The sequence below is a fragment of the Lissotriton vulgaris genome, chromosome 11 (genome assembly GCF_964263255.1).
Source record: "Lissotriton vulgaris chromosome 11, aLisVul1.2, whole genome shotgun sequence".
Taxonomy (NCBI): domain Eukaryota; kingdom Metazoa; phylum Chordata; class Amphibia; order Caudata; family Salamandridae; genus Lissotriton; species Lissotriton vulgaris.
Genome location: NC_141699.1, coordinates 186,166,848 through 186,182,722, shown reverse-complemented (window position 1 = coordinate 186,182,722; position 15,875 = coordinate 186,166,848). Strand labels below are relative to the sequence as shown.

Below are 15,875 nucleotides of genomic sequence, written 5' to 3'. Positions count from 1 at the left end.
CCAAAAACCAACAAAGCAAACTGCAGGCTCTATCAGAGTAGGAATAAGGCATTGTTAGCCCTGACATCCTTGGTGTGGTTTTCCCCAAACCTTTTTGCCTACTCTCCTGTTTTGCTGATTTTTTATTGTTGGTTCTAGGGCTCTATGCACTTTACCACTGCTAACCAGCTCTAAAGTGCTGGTGCTCACCCCCGTAAACCTGATGAAACTGGCATATTCCCCGGTGGCATATTTAATATAGTTGTAAGTCCCTAGTAAAGTGATATAGTATATACCCAGGGCTGATAAATTAAATGCAAATACCGGACCTGTAGCACTTATTTTGACACCCACTTAAGTAGCATATTAGTGACCCCTAGGTAGGCCCTAAACATCCCAGAGTGCATAGTGCATTGTAATTAAAAATCTGGAAACGTACCCTTGAGTTTTACATGTCCTGTTAGTGCAATACTCTTAATTTCTTTTTTCACTATATCAAGGCCTACCTCTCCCTTAGGTTAACATAGGGTTACCTTATACCTTATTACATTTAATAAGTGATCATTTTTGTTTGGGAGCAATTAGGAATGTCATGTTTGGTGTCTGAGGAATAGTAATTTAAAACCCTCTTTAATGATAAAGTTGGATTTTAAGGCACATTTCTGAAAATGCCACTTTTAGAAAGTTGCCATTTTCTTGTCCTAACCATTTGTGCCTGCAGCCTGTTCCTAGGTCACAAGACTAGGTGGAGTTGGCAGGCGGCGTTTTAGTATTCCTCCTAAGCAATATCACAATAGAGCATCTGGGTGTTGGCAGGATGGGCCATCCTGGGTTGATGGGAGGCATATCTGTCACCTACCATACTTGCTCTTTAAAGGGACAGGCTCTGCTCTGACACAAAGGACTTCAAACTAGCCTATTGAGCACCCAGACCGGCAGGGACCAGGGCAGCAGGGCGAGAAATTGCGGACATTTCTGTGGGTGGAAAACTCCAGAAGCTTTTCTCACTTCAAAAGGGGCACCAGGTATAAGATAGGACCATCAGATCCACTCCTTGAACTGTGGCTACTACAAAAGAAGAATGTCCTTGCTACTGGATGACTACCTTGCTGCCTAAGAATTACCCGTCCATCTGAGAGGGAAGACCAGACTTGCATCCTTCATCTCTGTCTGAATTGACTGCCCTCCTGTTCTGAACTACAGGGACACAACAATCTCAAGTGGCCTCTCTGCAACTGCCTCATACCTTCTGCAACTGGACCTGCCTGTACCTGCATTTGGACCTCCCTCAACCCTGCTGGTCTCTGCCGGAGTGAGTTCCTGATCCCCAAAAGGTGCCTCCTAGGTCTTGGCACCTTGCTATTGCATCAGTTGCCCTTCTCATTTAAGACAAAGAGAAGTCCTGAAATTCCGGGGTCTAGGCGACTACGAACGGACCTTTTGCGGCAAGATCTTGCTGCCCGTGCTGACCGCCAATTCAATGCTCTGATGAACCCAACTCTTTGTGCTACAGTGACTTTCAGGGATAACTGGCAATGTGAGATCTGCACTTAGCACTACAGCATCGACAGCCCATGGTGCCCGCCAATGCGAATCTTCAACAACGTCTGTCTCCGATGCCCGATGGGATGTTTGTGCTACAGTGACAACCATCTGTAATGCCTTTTCTGCACCTCACACTACATTGATGACTATCCGCAACTCTCTCTATGTTCCTACGGGCCCCTCCACCATAAACTTAATTAAGCGTGCTAATCTTTATAGGGTAACTTTTTCAGCATGGACTAGCATGGTCCCTGCATCTGACCCGCTCTCCATCACAGTCTGTCTGAACTTGTGACTTTCACCAGGTCTTGCACAACCATATAGCAGCGAATGGTGCTTTGTGCTTTTAGGCGCTATACTTACCTGAAACTTTTAAAATTGCATATCTCTGGTTCTGCTGATTGGATTTTGTCATTTTGTCATCAAATAATTCATTATATTTTACTCTATTTTTCTAAATTGGTGTGGGATTTGTTTTGTGTTGTGTTTCTGTTTCTACTCCATTACTATTTGTTTGCTGCGTAAATACTTTACCCATTGCCTATACATTCAGCCTGACTGTTTGGTGGCAAGTTACCAGAAGGTTAAGCACTGGTTAATTTAGTAACGTTTTGTGACTCACCCTGACACGTATTGTGGCTTTTGCTTAAGTAGGGCTTTAACCCCCCTCAACCTTTAACCCAATTTCTCACAGGCATTGCACTCCTTTTGGGTATTTTTAAAATTTTTATTTTGTATTGCTTCTACATGTATTGGATCCTCATTTTCAGTAGGTGTGAGAAAGTGGATAATTAGTTGGGGTGAATGATAGATCTCCCCACATAATAATCTAACTATTCCTGCTAGGTCTAGTAAACATTTCTGTAATTTAAACTTGAGCTGAACCCCTGGTAACAATAGCAGAGAGCAAACAGACTTAACTTAGAAAAAAGTGTAAACATATCGAAATACTAAAACAACTGCACAAATGAAAACACAACACAATAAAATTCCACCTGAGTATATAGAAATAGAGAATATTGTAGTGTCCAGAATGATGCCAAAATGATAAAAATCCCATGAAAGGAACAGGAGATACGATTTATTAAAGTTTTAAATAAAAATAGCAATAAAAAATGCAAAGCACTTCATCAAGGTGCTATCTATTCAGTTTCTGGGTAACAGTTTATAACTATTGCAAATGGGTTCTAGAGGCTTTAGGAAGGTAAAATGTGACTTTTTAAAAGTATGTTTTGTAAAATATTTAGTACAAATCTGACTCTGCAAAAGTATTAGATTAGCAATAATTGATTTAAAAATTCCAAGACTTAACTTTTAAGCTGGTTCCTAGGTGGACTTCCTAGGAGGATATTGTATATTTAATTTTAATAGTAACTCCTAATGCTTTCCAATGGAACAGCTAGCTGCTACAGTGAAAATAGCTTATAGGGCCTTGCCACTGTAAACACATGTTTTACATGTCCTACTTTTACGTATCATGCCCAATTGTACATTATCGTTCTAAGTGGGATGGGTACGCCAAGACGTGGGTCCCTTGCTTACTGTGCCACTGGATTCAAGCTAGCCTGGCTGAAGAAGGGTGACATACCCTGAAACCGGTCCCAGGATGCTTGTTTCCGGTCCATTGAGGACCTGGCCTGGCAGTTCGGTCTGGACTGTTTCCATGGGGCACAGGGTCAAAACTAATTTGCATATGGCTGGGTCCAAACTGGAATGGCGTTGTGGGCCTAAAGAACAATGGATTTAACCTAGATCTTTTGACTGGGGGAGAATGTTTGCATTGTCAGCATTCCGTTGATCATTTGTTTGCTGTAACACTTTTCACCCTAAGTGGGATGGGTATGCCCAGATGTGGGTCCATTGCTCACTGTGCCACTGGATTCAAGCTAGCCTGGCTGAAGAAGGGTGACATACCCTGAAACCAGTCGGGTCTGGACTGTTCCCATGGGGCACAGGGTCAAGACTGATTTGCATATGGCTGGGTTCGAACTGGGGTGGCGTAGTGGGCAAAAGAACAATGGATTTAACCCAGATGTTTTGACTGGGGAGAATGTTTGCATTGTCAGCATTCCGTCCATCATTTGTTTGCTGGAACATGTTTTGCCCTAAGTGGGATAAGTATGCTGCTCACTGTGCCACTGGATTCAAGTTTGCCTCGCTGAAGAAGGGTGTCATACCCTGAAACCAGTCCCAAGATGCCTGTTTCTGGTCCAGGGAGAACCTGGCCTGGCAACTTGGCCTGGCCTGTTCCCATGGGGCACAGGGTCAAGACTGATTTGCTTATGGCTAGGTCCAAACTGGGGTTGCATAGTGGGCAAAAGAATAATGGATTTAACCCGGATATTTTGACTGGGGAGAATGTTTGCATTGTCAGCATTCCGTCCATCATTTGTTTGCTGTAAAACTTTTCCCCCTAAGTGTGATGGGTATGCCAAGACGTGGGTCCCTTGCTCACTGTGCCACTGGATTCAAGCTAGCCTGGCTGAAGAAGGGTGACATACCCTGAAACCGGTCCCAGGATGCTTGTTTACGGTCTAGGGAGGACCTGGCCTGGCAGTTCAGTCTGGACTGTTCCCATGGGGCACAGGGTCAAAACTGATTTGCATATGGCTGGGCCCAAACTGGGGTGGTGTAGTGGGCAAAAGAATAATGGATTTAACCCGGATATTTGGACTGGGGGAGAATGTTTGCATTGTCAGCATTCCGTCCAGCATTTGTTTGCTGTAACACGTTTTGCCCTATGTGGTATGTGTATGCCCAGACGTGGGTCCCTTGCTCACTGTGCCACTGCATTCAAGCTAGCCTGGCTGAAGAAGGGTGACATACCCTGAAACCGGTCCCAGGATGCTTGTTTCCTGTCCAGGGAGGACCTGGTCTGGCAGTTTGGTCTGGACTGTTCCCATGGGGCACAGGGTCAAAACTGATTTGCATATGGCTGGGTCCAAACTGGGGTGGAGTAGTGGGCAAAAGAACAATGGATTTAACCCAGATCTTTTGACAGATGGAGAATATTTGCATTGTCAGCATTCCGTCACTCATTTGTTTGCTGTAAGACTTATTGTACATTAAGACTTACTTAGGGATGACTTATTAATATTTAAGAGGAGGGGTTTGGCCTGTCAAAAGGGGGTTATTTTAACAGGTTGAACTTGCAGTTTAAACCTACACAGCCAGGCTACTGGTGGCAAGCCTGCAGTCATGTTTTGCAGTGTCACTTTAGTAGTGATATTTAACTTACAGGCCCTGGGTATACTTTGTACCATATACTGGGCACCTTAAGTAAATTAAATATACTAAATAGAAGTATAGCCAGTTTAGACATGTTTAGGGGTCAGAGCACATGAACTGGGGAATGGGTAGCAGATTCCCAGTGCACAGATCCAAACAAAAGCAGCATCAGTCCATATCAATGGGGTTGATCATAAAAAAGTGGGATCTTCCTACAGTGCCAAATTTTTCTTTCTTATGATTATTGAGGGGTTCTTGGAGGTTGTTTTTTTAAGTGACTTACAAGAGCCATCCAATGGAAAAAAAAGAATGCAGTGAGGTGCATTGTGACATCAACAACCAGATATCCTTTTAAAATGGTCTTTCACTGAATGATGTCGAAATAAGTCTCGGAACCCAAGCAGGCATCATCATAGAAGGTGAATTCTCAAATGTCTTTTGTAGGGGATTGTTACAAATGCCGCAATTGTTTTGCCCTCAATGACTCCTTTAAAATCTCTGGTGGATAAATGATACATGCCTTAACTCCTTCGACGCTATTGACGGAACCGTTCCGTCACGCCCCTCGGGTGGGCTGCGCGGCGCTGATTTCGCACCTGCGCAGCGCATTTCATTAAGCGGGCCGGGCCGTGACGGAACGGTTCTGTCACCCGTGCAGGTGAGCCGCGCGCCCCCCGCGACCGTTAGCGCTGCGGCGGAATAGCCGCCGCAGCGAAGGTGTTAAGCAGTCAATCAATCGGAATTTTTTTTTTTTTTCAGAATGTAACATGCCTGTAAATGTGAAGTAGTGTGGCTCACTGGTTAGAGGCGGCAGACCCGAGAGCAGAGGACGGCCCGGGACCAGGGTTCGATTCCCGACGCGGCAGGTTTCTGGACCAGGGTCAGCGGACTCGATAATTCTCTCGCCTCGGTGCCCACTCTGATCGGCGATCACACTCGGCAACTCTGGGCATTAGCTTGCCTTATCTTCACTAACGGCCCCACCAGACCGCCGGGGATGCCTGGTCTCACCCTGGAGATACCCACTAAGGGACCATCTCTCAGGGAAGCCAGGAAGGGTTTCGCAGCGGTCGAAGCGCGGAGATACTCCTCCGGGAGTCGATCCTAGCGCTATATAAACCTGCAATTAATTAATTAATTAATTAATTAATTATAAATGTCAGGAGTATTAGACTATACCTTTTAGAAATCAGTATATTGGAGCTATACATACGTGAAATGAACATCAACTTGTCTTTAAGTATTAATTTAAGGACTGCAATGTCTGACCCTTCTGAAAAACTATAATTCATGAATGAAAGAAACATATCCATTTATTCAGAAACCTTAAATGTACATAACTGTACGGTTTAGCTGTATCAACAAAGTAAACAGCCCTTCCAAGTTTCTCAGGTCCATGCATGATGTGCTGCTCCAGTTCAGGTTTTCTCTTCGAAATCTGGGACATCCCTGTTTACTCCATTTTAAAACAGGACTACAAATCCCAGAATTAACCAAAATAAAAAAAGTTAGACTGCAGTAGCACATCACTAGTGAACCTGGGAAAGGTGGCAGCTATAGGTATACTATGCTCAGCTACAGACTCCTATCTATATATGATGAACAGATAAGCGATAAATGTTGGGTCTAAACTATCATACATCTGAACAAATAGACGGATCAAACACTGACGTCTAAAGAAATAGATGGATCCAACACTAAATATTATTTTAACATCTGTGAGCAAACCAAAATGCCTTTATATAGATGTATATTCTAGTTGATTATCAATTTTTAACATAGCATTTATGAGAAGTAGTCTGAAATAGGACACCTGGGGCCAGATGTAGCGTAGCCAAATACCGGTCGGTAACAGTCGAAATTCAGTAATTTCGGCCGTTACCGACCGGTATTTGGAAAATGAGATGTAGGAGTCAAAATTCTACCGAACCGAATCGGTAAATACGAGTCAGTATTCTACAGATTCGGAATGTTCCGAATCCTTATTTACTGAATTCTTATTTACCAAATCGGTAAATAAGAAATGGTAAAAAATGACTATCGAGAGGTATGAAGCCTTAAAAATACTGAATTTCATGAAATTCCTTATTTAAGAGTCGGTATTTACCATGGATTGAAAGCAGGTGGTAACCAGGTGCAGGCTATAAAATATGGACCCAAAATGCAACAGTGTTACCAGAATGGCGGCATTCTACGTCATAGCAAGGCTGCTACGGCTACAGGCAGCAGGAGAAAGGGTATGGAGAAGGGAGGACCAAGTCTACAGGCAGAGGATAACGCTCTTCAACTGACTGAGCCATAGATACTGCAAAGGTACAGGCTACATCCCCAAACCATCCTGGACTTGATCAGGGACCTTCACCCACTCCTGGATCACCCAACACCAAGGGCATACGCCATCCCACCCCATGTGCAGGTGCTGTGTGATTGCTGCAGTAGGTGGTGTATCCCAGAGCTGCCTGTCCCGTTTCTTCAGGAAGTTCCTTTAGGCCATGATGCATCTTTATATTAGGTTCCCTGACACACCTGCGGAACTTGCGAAGACCAAAACAGATTTCTATCAACTGGCACACTTCCCTCATGTCATAGGCTGTATAGATGGCACCCACATCCCACTCTGCCCACAGAACACATTTACAGGAACAGGAAGTCAATGCACTCAATCAATGTTCAGGTGATATGCAACACTGGCAACATCATAACAGACATTGTGGCTAAATTCCCAGGGAGTACCCACGACTCGTACATCTTCCAGAACAGTGGTATAGACACACGCCTTGTTGCTGGAGATTTCAAGGATGGATAACTGCTAGGTAAATAACTGTGACACACCCTGATAGTCAATGCAGATTAATCAATCATGAGTATGTAACTAATGGCACTCTCTTTTCCACCTAGGTGATAGTGCTTATGCTATGCGGTCCTTTGTTCTCACCCCCTACATGAATCCATCTACCAGGAGTGAGAGGCGTTACATTGTGGTGCACAGAGCAACACGCTGTGTCATAGAACGCACATTTGGACTTCTAAAAAGCAGGTTCCGCTGCCTCCACAAGAGCGGATGTGCACTGCAGTACACTCCAATCATCTGCTGCAAAATAATTGCGACCTGTGCCATGCTGCAGAACCTTACCACCAAGGAAGGCACGGAGGTGGAGATCACACATCATGAGGACATTGATGATGGAACAGAACAGGCAGAGCCCTATGCAGCAGGAGCAGTGCCAGCAACAGATGGGAGACTGAGACGGGCAGAGATCACACACAGCTAGGAGACACAGGCAGGCTTAGTTTTTGAATCACATAGTTTAATAGTCACTTCGGCACTTTACTGATACCACACCATGGTACTACAATGTCTGTATTCCACACTAGGTGGTGACAGTTTACCACACTTTGACCTGTCCTGTGGGTTGAGGGCATCATCAATGTTTGAACCCACGAACTACAGTGCGGGATGCCTGGGTCAGCAGATTGGTGCCTGCTGCTCCTTTGAATGTCAGGAACAGGAGTGCTAGAGCCACTCCTGCTGGTGGAGTCTTCTGTGTCCCCGACACCTGTGTCCCCAGCAGTGGCTGCCTGGTGTGTGGGTAGTAGCTCCATGGCAGAGGTGACTGTCCCCATCCCCTTCGACAAATCCGTGCAGAAGTGCATAATGTCATCCTGCATGGCGACAGAGCGTCGACATAGCAGGGAGGTTGCTGTGGCAAGCCGGTTCATGGCTTTGGTCTGTTGCCGCATGCACTGTCGATCCCTGCGCCTCTCGGAGTGGTCACTATCTAGTTTTTCGCAGAGAGCACTCATGCACTGTGTCATGTCCCTCATTCCCTCTGCCATGGACTGCATGCTCTCTGTCATGGAGCTAATCCCCCGGTCTATGATGGACATCCTGGTATTCAATATGCGCACCTGTCTATGTACTGCTAAAATGCCCTTTGCTTGCAGGCGCTGGACTTTAACCATGGTGGCCTCAAGACAACAGAAGACCCCCTCTCCATCCTGGCCTTCGCCTCTCTCCCGTATCCTTCGGCCTCGGACACCGGCACACACAGCTCCAGATAAAGTCTGCTGCCCAGCGTTGTCAGACAGAGGTGGATTTATTGGTGTAAGACCCTCCACATATTCATTATCTGACATCTCCAGAATCCTGAGAGGGGCACATCATGCCTCCTTGGCCTTACCAGCACAGATGACTCTGAGGTTGGTGTGGGGGAAAGGGCTGGTGGTTCCAACTGTTGTGAGCTAAACAGCAGAGGTGACAGAGGCTGTGGTGTTTAGTTTTACGATAACATAGTATTTACCGGGATCCAGTGATGTGTCTCACTAATGTATGGGTGACATTGCAAATATGCGATATCTTATAACACAATATATATGTATTACTGTTATATGCTCCTGTGATGTATAACTGCTGCCATGATTTTACTGTGATTCTGGAACTTAAAAAACTGCAATAAATATTTTTTTTTTAAAAGGAAGGATGGCATGAAAACTGGAAATGGGGGGTGTATACTTTCACCAAGTATAGGAAACAGTGCATTTTTCTTTAAACCTTTTTGGAGGTAAGGTAGAATGATTGACTAGTTGCCCTCTGCTCGCTGAAGATTGCTCTCTCATTTCACAAATGATCAATGAGATTCGTTTGCAGGCAGTGCTCCTGGGTGCACCCATAATATAACATTGTAGACTGGCAACTCTCAAAAACATCTTTCACCTCAGGTTTCCATGTGACACCAATTGAAACTCAAGGTTTGCAGTTTTCGTCTGGATGGCACTTTGAAGTAATTGTGGAAAATATTCCCATTGTTCAGAGCTGCACATATTTAACTAAATATATTAAAATAGGCTTCAAATAAGGGCACACTATAATACTGCTGGTCAAATAAAGATTAATTTTGGGATTATTCCAGGTCAACATAACAGCACCACCTTGCATTTTACCAGCACTAAATCCTGTTATTCCTACCTACAATGACATAGCATGTTCAAGACCTAGTCTCACCACCTGCCCCTTTCACCATAATACCAATAGTATCAGAAAGAGATTCATTGTTATCCAATTTAAAACTTAAGAATGATATGCTACGTTTTATGTTTTCTCAAACAAGACATGTTCAGTGTTAACAAATGAGAGCTGTATTGAGTATTGAGACCGTCAGTGTGCAACAGAATTATGACCTAAAGCCATATACTTCAATTTATGAGAATGTACAGATGAAACATCAATTGTATTTTCACTCGGGTCCGTCATGGCTGAATTATGTGTTAATTAACTTCCTGTGGTATTGATTTTATTTTTCAGTGTTCAACATGAAAGGCACAAACAAAACTCCTCAACAGTGGAAAGAAAGTTGGGGACAAGGCAACTAGGTAATTGCAGAGTGTGGATTATTTCATCTTGTGATCCTTTATGAATGAATGGGACATGGACTATGTCTGGCCTTTTAGCATAATGCTCTAAAACAATGTTTTTGGACATACAATTGCTAGACAAGGGTGGCTTCTGCAATCGCCACCTGCACAACTATTTACACATGAAGAAATGTCTGCTGCACGTTGAGGAAAATGTATATTTTCTAGCAACCCATCCCAGCTTCTAAAAAACTGAAAATATGATCACCTTTGAGCTCTGACTATGACGTCAAGACTGATCCTATCAATAGCTATATGGTTTGAGTTCTCACAAACTAATTAGGGTGTTATGATAGGACAAAGACATCCTAACTGTCGCTGTACCCAGATGATGTTGTTGTGCATTTAACAAACCTATTATGTGTCACTTGCTCTCTGTATTTTTAATGGCACTCAGTGATACAAGATCAGACTGATGATGCTAAAACCTATACGATATAGGCACTATAGTCCTACCAAGTATTGCCCAGCACTCAGGACCACATAAAATAATGCCACCCAATGAGAACCAAGCCCAAATGACCACACAATCTCAGAATAGAAGACATGAGATGGTATGTCTAACAGCAATTCTGAAGCAAGGAACCTAAATGTCCACACTAAATTGAACTATAAGGATACAATATTATTACAAAACTAATTGATATAACACATTGCTCGATGTTATTAAAACAATTGGGGTGAACACTGACAAAAGTTAATAAATTGGGCAAGAGAGAAATTCTCTAGATCGCTAGAAATCCTAGATAGAACTGTCATGAAAAAAGCTGGTTCTACCTTCGAAATTTCAACTAGTTTTGACAGGACTATCTACCTGATAATGACTACCAAGTCACCTTTGAATTTGTATATAATTCCCATCTGAGCCAAAGTACACAAACAGATTCTATTTGCATGCCCCCCAAAATGCCATTTATTTGTGAGGTACCACAATGATTATTGCTTTAGAACTTGTCTCTTAAATGTTAGACTCAAACCACTGCCTAATCCTTTGGTCTGAAGAGGACTGAGATTCCACAACCATCCATGACACACAGGGGTGCTCTTCCACAAAATAGGAGGCGACACCAAAGATGGAATAATAATTAAGGTCACTACTCAGCAATAAAATGATGCATAGACAGGAATTGGTTAAATTGGAACGGGGAAAACAGGCCAATATATGATACCTGAAAAACACTTAAATCTTTTACTAGCAATGAGCCCACCATTTCAAAACTAAAGAATTTGAAAGCTGACAAAGTAATTTTAGATCCTACCTTGAATAAGGAACATCATATAAATACAGTGTGTGGAAAGAGCACAATCCATTTGAATCTACTACACAACCATCAACTATTTTAGATCAGACATGAAAGAAACCAACATCCCAATTACATAAAACACAGAACTCTGCCACCAGGTTGGTCACAAAAGGATACATGATTCAGGGGAATGTTTTTGGTATTGAATAATGCAGAAGCTCATGTGATGCAAAAAAGTGCTTAGAAATGGAAAACAGCAAATGCAGAGGCATCGATCAACTTCAGCTAGCAAAGCTTTTTTGTGCTGAAGGAAAACTCGAGAACAGCACCACAAGAGCGTTTCATCTTGGAGTGCCAAACCTGACAATGCATGAGTGAGCGAGTGAGTGAGAATAACAGGGCCGGGACAGTGTAAACACCAGCGGTGGCTCCTGCGCTATGGGGGAGGAGTGCGCTCCCCCCCCCGCCAGCTGATGCAAAACTTGAAAAATAATATGATAATAAACAGGGTTATTATAATTTTATTTTTCTTCACAGGGCTGATTCTTGGGAGCGGGGCCATCACAATGACAGGCATGGGGGAGGATTGGTGGCCACTGCTTCAAGTGCACATCTGGGTATTTGCCGGTCATCTTAGGACAGCCAAACTAGCATGCACTTTGAGATGGCTCCAACCCCACCTCCTTTGATAGGTTGAAGACAGTGAGAGAGCGTAAACTGAGTAAAATGTACGAGTATATCCGAATTACATGTAGTACGCACAAGTCATGAGGAGAAATGCCATGAGTGCGAATATTATATTCACCTATATCTAAACTGTGTAGCCAACGTAGAGAATATACATATAGAAGTGGAACTAATGTAGAAACGAGTAGGAAATGTATAACCTTATTAGATGTGATTAATCAAGGTCCATGATAAATGTAGCTGCTAATGGGAAAAGGTCGTGCTACAAAGCACAGAAGGGAACAGGCCACATGGCCATGCCTGGACGAGTTAGAATGGTATACCTTTCATTTACATGGACAGCACAATTGTTATAATTAATGTTGTTTATTCGTTAGATCTATATTCCATAGATGTGAGTTCTTTTTATAAATTCAGAAATGATGCTAACATGTTATATTAGTTAACTGCTGCGAGAAGGGTTGTAGGCCTAAATGTTTAATTTGTACGTAAAGGCACAGGCCGACTTGTGTCTAGAAATTGTTGCAAACTTCTGTTAGAAGTCTATGGGAATGGGGATCCAGCTACAGATGTCTGTCTGCAAATGTGAGGGGGTCCAAATTAATAATGAGATGAATAGAGAACTGTTTAGGAGTTCAACGCAGACATGTAGGAGGGTTCGAGAATGTTGGGGTGTATCAGCGGGCCGGAGACGAGTCTGAGAAGCAAGGTCAACTCTAACGCACGAGGCACAACGGGGAAGATCATGGAAAAAGCCAGAAGAAAACATCACGTGAAGGGGCGTCTCCCGAGGGGCGTCTCAGAATGTTATTGTTTTGTATTAGGGACAGCACCCCTGGGTGGAGGTAGAGCAGATGCCTGAGGACCCTTCAGAGAGCGGATGGGTAGGCAGAGAGGGGTCATGACTGGCGAATATAGGTTTCCACTTAGAGATTAAGAGTGGGTGATCTTCTTAGGAAGTCATTCACAACTGACACCTTTTGGTAGAATGAGAGCTTGTTAAGTAGGGATACCATCCAGATCAGGGTAGGGACAGCCTAACCTGTATTTTCCCTCCTGCTGTAAATGTCAGAGAGATCTCAATACGTGTCCATGCTGGTAGCCCTATTATTTTTAGAATTGGTACTTGTAGTTTTCGTGGCTCGTCTGAGGGTTTTCAGAGAGCACATGTATGTAGTTGGGCCCGTATATCTCGTGAATCTCATTTTGAGATGCCTGTACTTGCAACTTATATTGATTTTATAATAAACCTTTGAAAGCTAGAAGTAGTCTGTGGTTTTTCCGAGTCAAGCCCGTTATTGATTGAACTAACCTGGTATTAGATGCACCTTCTTTCCTCAATGACAGGCAATAAAGATTCAGCCGACCAGAATCGGGTTTAGATCAAGAGTGATAAGATATTGATCAAATCTCGAGCCCCAGCAGTTGGTAGCAGAGGATGGTTGCTTTCTTGAGGACGGTGACCTAGGCCAGGTTAGCTTACCCCAAGGCCCCTAGAGATCGATGATCGGAAGAACCGCCCGCCGAAGAAGATCCGGATGACGTGAGACCAGAAAAGCAGCAGTATCGGTCGAGAGTGAGTATAAAGGGTCATGCGTGTTAGATTGCGGTGTTTCTGTATTGTATCTATGTTGTAATGTCTGGCGGAGTTGAATGCCTGTAGAGTGACTGTGAGACAGGTTGTGAGCGCGCGCAACCGGTGCAAATCTTAAGTTCAAAGAGAGCTTAAGTGGTTCGGGTGTATCGGACATCCAGAGTAATTGTCAACCAGAGTAAAGGGGGTCATGAGGTACCATTGATCGCCCGCAGGACCGAGATAGGGGGAACGTAAGAGTGAGTGCGTGAGTAACGGACGCTGGTCGGAAGTTACTGTGTGTAAGCAACCTATCGGAGAGACGGAAGACGTTTCGTCAATTGTGGTGACAATTACAGATAGACTGTGGACGTACAGTCAAGAGAAGTGACGGCTTGGTCGGAAGTAGTCATTTTTCAGTGTATGAATGAGACGCATGCATGACCTGGAGACGAGCTGAGAAAGGAGGGGTGCTGCTGCGAAGCGGAGACTAGTGACGTCAGAAAGTGCCGCGCTGGGATTGGCCGGCCGGAGCAAGACCGCGCTGTGATAGGCCAGCTAGAAAAGCCGCGCTAGGATTGGTGGATTGTCATCAGGAAGTAAACAGAATAGCGAGGTTGAAAATTGTATGTTTAAACATGAAATGTTTTAAATGGTTAAGAGCGGCATTTAAGAGAGAAAGGCGGAGATCTTATGAAGGGGAAGAAGCCCCGCCGGAGGGTACGCCGGCTTATTACATGGCGGTGAATGTGGGGCTACATACAATAATGTGGATCTCGGAGTGGAGTAAGATTACAGAAGGAAATGAGGAACTGACGTTTCCTAAGTACGGGACGTTCAGATTAGAGGTGCTACACCGATTAAAAGCAGTTATGACCTCAATGAGACCTATGCCTAGACCGACCCAGTTCGAAGCTCTCAATGCCTGGATTAGGGCGGCGCACGAGAGAAACCTGAATAGACGCCAAGAAAGGGTGAAACGATCGGTGCAGGCTGCCGAGGTTCCATCGTGCCAGGGCCCGTGTCATGACCTGTATCCTGGGGACTGGGTCCTGGTGAAAAAACACGTGAGAAGAAGCTGCCTAGATGTTCGTTGGCGAGGGCCCTACCAGGTCATCCTGATCACGAATACAGCGGTAAAAGTGGGAAGTCTGCCCAACTGGATTCACGCGTCGCATACGCGGAGGGTTCCAGCACCTCTGGAAGACACAGCTCCTCTCTCGGATGAAAGTCTGGAAACGGACAGGGAAGCCACAGAGGGGGCCAGCCAAGCTGTAGAGGTGCAAGAAGAAGCTGGAAGTGTGTCTGACCAGGCTGAGGACGGTCAGTACAACAGTGAAACGGACGACGCTACAGAAGGAGGAAGTAGCTGGGAGGACGAGTCGGACTCCGACCCAGCCGACAGAGAACGCGAGTCAAGCCGAAGGAGAAGGAGCAGAAGGGTAAGGCGTGGAGAAGCCAGTTGGCCGCCAAGAAGGAGTACAAGCCTGAGGTCAACGCCAGAGAGAACCCTTGCTCCAATATCGGAAGACTCAGATCAGGAGGAAGGTGCTCAGGGCGCTGCAGCACCAGATCCAAGGAGATCAAGGAGGATACGTGTGCCAAACAGAAGATACGCCACCCCTGAGTGGACATATCTGGAGACAGATGTCTTGGGAACGAGCGACAGGGAGGATCAGGGCGGTGCTGGTGTCCTGCTCTGAACCTATCATCAAGGTGGAAGTAAAGCTGTTAGTGCCCGGAGTCGAAGCAGAAGGGACACTAACTTTCACACTCCCCAGCCCTCCCCGCTTAAGCAAGTTAAAGCACATGTTTTTCTCTGAACTGCAATTCCCCGATTTTGGAAACAAGGTAACAGACCATGAGGAGAATATCCTTCGTTTGGAAATATTGAATTATGCTATTCAAGCCGCAGGCCCAGGCCTTATAGTAGATGCTTAAAAGACTTTGTAAATAAGCGAGAAGAGAAAGAAGATTACCTAGCGCCCAGGAAGCAGAGAATTGTAGGGACTTCCCTATAAGTTGACGGAGAAGGGCTAGGGATGTCTGTGTAAAAAGCTTGGAAGACATTGCAAAAGAGGAGTGCCAGTTCCACAGGTGGTTCTAAAGACTGGAAGATCAAAAGAGACTGTAAAGGAGCAGAAAGAAAAGAACTTTGTGATACAGGAAAGAAAAGTTTAGCACCATCTGAAGAAATGGAGACCGGC

The 15,875-nt window shown here is 44.6% G+C and overlaps 1 protein-coding gene across 1 annotated transcript in view; it reads right to left on the bottom strand.

The window, feature by feature from the left end:
• WSCD2 (WSC domain sialate O sulfotransferase 2) overlaps window positions 1-15,875 on the bottom strand; it is a 1,087,922-nt gene that overhangs the window by 710,847 nt on the left and 361,200 nt on the right. The window lies entirely within an intron of this gene.